The sequence below is a fragment of the Macaca nemestrina genome, chromosome 10 (genome assembly GCF_043159975.1).
Source record: "Macaca nemestrina isolate mMacNem1 chromosome 10, mMacNem.hap1, whole genome shotgun sequence".
Lineage (NCBI taxonomy): Eukaryota > Metazoa > Chordata > Mammalia > Primates > Cercopithecidae > Macaca > Macaca nemestrina.
Genome location: NC_092134.1, coordinates 125,016,405 through 125,021,454, shown reverse-complemented (window position 1 = coordinate 125,021,454; position 5,050 = coordinate 125,016,405). Strand labels below are relative to the sequence as shown.

The 5,050-nt window shown below is 36.2% G+C and overlaps 1 long non-coding RNA gene across 1 annotated transcript; it reads left to right on the top strand.

The window, feature by feature from the left end:
* Window positions 1-240: 240 nt before the first annotated feature.
* Window positions 241-4,393, top strand: LOC105481486 (uncharacterized). Its single transcript, XR_986962.3, has 3 exons — window positions 241-286; window positions 3,872-3,932; window positions 4,091-4,393. It is a non-coding gene; the product is annotated as an uncharacterized lncRNA (long non-coding RNA).
* Window positions 4,394-5,050: the final 657 nt, after the last annotated feature.

Genomic DNA, 5,050 nt, shown 5'->3' with positions numbered 1-5,050 from the left:
CCAGGCCTCGGACTCTCCCTGTAGGGCAGTGATCTCCCCTCTGGCCTTGGGCAAGTCCAGAAATGCCATCCAGGAGCCAAGTCCTGGAACTGGGGACTCTAAGAGCTCATATATTACTCTACCCTACTGTTACTGAACTGGTACACAGGCTGCAAGATGAAGTCCCCTTTACTTTTCTCTCTTCTTTTCTCAACAAGAGGAGTCTTCTCCCATGACTACAACAGCTGGGAATGTGTTGAGTTACACCTGCAGCCATCACAGCACTGGGTCTCACCCAAGACCCACAGTAAGTATTGCCTGGCTATCACTGGTGTTGATTCAAGGCTCAAGCTCTCTTTAATCAGCAGGTGATGAATCTTTCCAGAATTGGGTGGTGCCCTTCAAGGCACCATGTTCTCTTCAGATTCGTGGTGTGTTTAGAAATGTCATCAAGGAACTAGGGCCTGGAATAGGAGCCTCAGGACTCTGCCTCATGCTGTATTCTACTGTGGCTGAGCTGGTGTCCAAATTGCAAGACAAAGTTATTTTTACACTATACTTTCCTCTCCTTAAGCAGAAAGAAAGAGTCTCTTCTGGAACTATGAGCTCCACTGCCTGGGGTTGGGGGACAGGTGACACAAGTACTCCCTTGCCTGTCCCAGGTTGTATATCTCACTAATTTTTATGCACCCCAATTTCACTGCTCCTGAGCCCAGTAGAGCACAAAGACTTTCCCCAAAATTGCAGTCTTTGTGCCCTAGACTGCCTTTTGCATTTATTTAGAACCCCAGGGAACTTCAGCTCATAGTGGTGGAGCTAGCTGGAACTCAAGTTCTAAACACTGAGATGGATGATTCCCCTGTAGCCAGGGCTTGGATAAATGGTCCTTTTAGAGGGCTGACCAAATGCTGCCCTGTGTTGCTTTCCACTGTGACAGACAGCATTGATTTCCAAGTCATGGTCCCACAATAACTGCTCTCTCCCTCCCCAAAGCAAACAGATTCTATCTCTGTGCCACACAGCCACTGCTGGAGTATGGGAGAAGGGTGTTGTTGGCAATTCAAGACTGTCTTTCTTACCTTCTTTGGTGCCTTTCTTTGCTTTGCTGTTAAAACCAGGTACTGTGATCACTCACCTGATTTTTGGTCCTTATGAAGGTGGTTTCTTGTGTGAATAGTTGTTCAATTTGGTGTTCCTGTGGGAGCAATTGCTGCAGAATTCTATTTAGCCATCTTGCTCCACCTCTGTCTATTAAATGATTTTTATAAGGTGTTAAGTCAACCTAATGGGTAAAGAATAGTCTTTTTAACAAATGATTCTGGTACAACTAAATACGTTTATCAAAAAGAAAGAAAAAAAAGAAAATACATTTATCAAAAAGAAAGAACCTCCACCTCTTACCATACATATAAATTAACTCAAAATGTATAAACAACCTGCATGTAAAAACTCAAACTGTAACAATCTTAGAAGAAAACATAAGCATATATCTTCTTGACCTTATATTAATAAATGGTTTCTCATATGTGACACCAAAAGCTTAAGGAAACAAAATAAAAAACAAATAAATTGAACTTCATCAAAATTAAAAAAAAAACTTTTGTGCTTCAGAGTATACCATCAATAAGTTAAACAGACTGTTCACTGATTGAGAGAAAATATTTGCAAATTATATATCTGATAAAGGACTTTTACCCAGAATATGTGTGTCCGTGTGTGTGTGTGGGTGTGTATTTGTGTGTGTGTGCATGCATGTGTGTATGTGTTTAAAGCTCTTAAAACTCCACATTAGGAAGATGAAATTCCCAATTGAAAAATGAACAAAGGATCTAAACAGACCTTTCTCCAAAAATGATATAGAAATAGTAAGTACATGACAGTACGTTCAACATTATTATTTATTAGAGAACAAAAATCAAAATCTCAATGAGATACCACTTCACATGTCCTAGGAGGGCAATAATGAAAATGTCAAATGATAGCAAGTTTTGTCAAAGATGCAAAGAAATTGGAGCCTCATATGCTGCTGGTGCGAATGTAAAATAGTGCAGCCATTTTGGAAAACAGTCTGGCAGTTTCTCCAAAATATCCAGTTACCATATGGCCAAGCAATTCTATGCCTAATTATATACTCAAAGGAAATTAAGACTTATGTTCACATAAAAACTTTTGTACAAAAATGTTCATAAAAACATTATTCATAATAACCAAAAATAAAAACAACCCAAATTTACATCAACTGATGAATGAATAAGGAAATGAGATATATCCATACAATGAACTATTACAGAGCAATAAAAAAAAAATAAAGTACCAATGCATGTTACAACATGAGTAAACCTTGAAAATATGTGAAGAAGGCCATCACGAAAGACTACATACTGTATAATTCCCTGTGTAGAAAATATCCAGAAAAGGCAAATCTATAGAGGCATAAAATAGATTAAGTGATTAGCAGGGCTGCAGGAGGTAGAGGAAAATGAAGAGTGATTGCTAGTGGGTACCAGATTTCTTTCTGTGGTGCTGAAAATGTCTCAAAGTTGATTGTGGAGGTGGTTGCACAACTCTAAATATGCTAAAAATTAGAAAGTTCTACACTTTAGATGGGTGAATTGTATGAATTATATTTTAAATCAGTTTCTAAAAAATTAAAATTTTAGAACTGAAAACATGATAACCAAAATTAAGAATATACATTTAGGAGTATATTAGCCATGACTGGACAAGTAATTACTGAATTAAAAGGTCACAGTCATTGAAAGCATACATTGTAAGTTCAATGAACACTAAAAATCTTAAGCAGCAGTAATTAAATGAAATCAACACCTAGCATAACATGTAAAACCATTGCAAAACCAAAGATAAAGAAAATCAAAATTGCAAGAGCTCCAGGAATGGAGGAAGGAGAAGGTTACTTCCAAAAGGTCAGTAATAAGATGGACATCGAACTTCTCAATAGAAACAATGGATGCAGATGACTATGGAATGCTATCTTCAAGGAGCTAAAAGAAAATAACTACCAACCTCAAATTCTGTACTTAATAAAATCTACCTCAAATAATAAAAATAAAACTGTCCTTTTGTTGATTTCATAGTTTAGAATAATAAATGTTTGAATACAATAGAGTAAGTTGAAGTGAATTTAATTATAGGAGCTCTAAGAGCTCTAAGAATGGAATAGTAAATTACGTATGGAAGTATAAATGACAGCCTCACAATAATAGTGGCATGTAAGTAGAATATAACAAAGGCAAGTATATTTAAAAAGGACCCAAAATAATCAGAAATATTTGCGTGGGTGTGTGTGTATATTTGTGTTTGTGTGAGAGATAACAGAGCATGCCTGTGTATACATTGATATATAAAACTGACTGAGGGAGAAGGGAAGACCATTTCCAATGAATGGAAGTATAAAACAACTTTACATGTTTAGAGAAATATACATTGATGAATGAAAATAACATCAACTGTAGGAGTTGGAAGAGATGAAAATTAAAATAGTAAGCAAGGTCAAATTCTAAAGGACATCTTATAATCATTCACAGTGTGTATATGTGTGTGTGTGTGTGTATGTTGGTAGATATTAGTAACAACTGGGACTCATTTTCAAAATACGTTTGTGTTCTCCACCAACATCCTCAAAGAAATGCTGATAATTTGTGGGTATATACACTTTGAAAAAAGCTCCTCAAGTAACTCTGATAATATTACTGTTAAAATGATAACTATGTATAATTAATAGAGGTTGGCATATATAATTTATATTTCAGTTAACACTATTTACTATGTGTCAGTAAAATAGATGCTGTCATGTGTTTTGTTCAGATCTCTCATTAGCCAGATGCTATGAGGATTTGTTGATAATGACTCATATTTCCTTTCTTCTCTGGAGAATTGCTGTCTGCTGATGAAAGCTTCACCACCAGTGAGGATCCCCAAGTAATGACTGACAGGTATAGTGATACAGTTGTCCCCTTTTTTCTCAGAGAGGAATAATTCTGTAATATGACTTATGCTCCAGGGTACCTGGTGAAGCAAGAAAGATCAGATGTCATTTGATGTTACTTGAGAACTCATTCTTACTTTATTTAAATTTTTCACTTCTTTGCAGGTTTTCCTGAAAAGTATTTCTTCAATTCATGTGCACATAAGTCCTTGTCACATCTCTTCTTCTAGAGAATCCAGCCTTAGATATTTGGTACCAGAAGTAATCCTAAAAAGTAGACTCTAAAAATGGAATTCTGGTTCAAACACCCAGAAGTATCTGAGAGTTATGATTCCATTACTGGTGGAAAGTGGAGCTGTATGAATGCAATTCTAAAGGATTTCAACTGTGGTAAACTTGGGTGAGATAAAGCAGGAGATATACTGACTTGTGTAATCTTTGTGGTGGTAATAGATATGTGAGTGATTAGAAATCCTTTGAAATTGAGTTGCTTTGGGTGAGTATACTTGATGATTTGAAGAAATAAAATAATGGGCTTAGGATTATTAATCACAAAGGTAAAGTAAAATGTCAATCAGACAATGTACTTGGCATAATTTAAAGTGAAATTTATCTACTATAACTGGAAAGTAGAAAGAATAAAATTTGACTTCAGGATTTTTTTTGTAAGATTGGAATAAAAGGTAGAATTCTCAGCCTCAGCATGTCTACAATGACAAATTTATGCTTCTAATATAAAATGAGTTGGACCCTGGGAAAGAGTACTAAAGAACCGTGAAGTGAACCAAAGCTATCCAGAACTCTTGGAGCTTGAAGAACTGGCCTATTCTCCCTTGTTGGAAGATGGACATCCTCTTTTTTTGAAGACTATGTAGAAGCACCACAGGGTCAGGTGCCTTAAGAAATGATGAGTTCTCTCCTCAGTATCTTCCCTGGACTCTCTATAGTCAACAGATTCATAGCAAAGGTGATTAGCATGATTAAAATATAGAAGTGCTGGACCTAGTAAATAAAGGTAAGGGGTGTATGATAAGGAGTTGCAGTAGTTGGATAAAATAATGTGTGAAATGTAAGAGAAGTATTTCTGGTTGTGGATCCTGAGGGAACCAGATTCAGGAATATTGG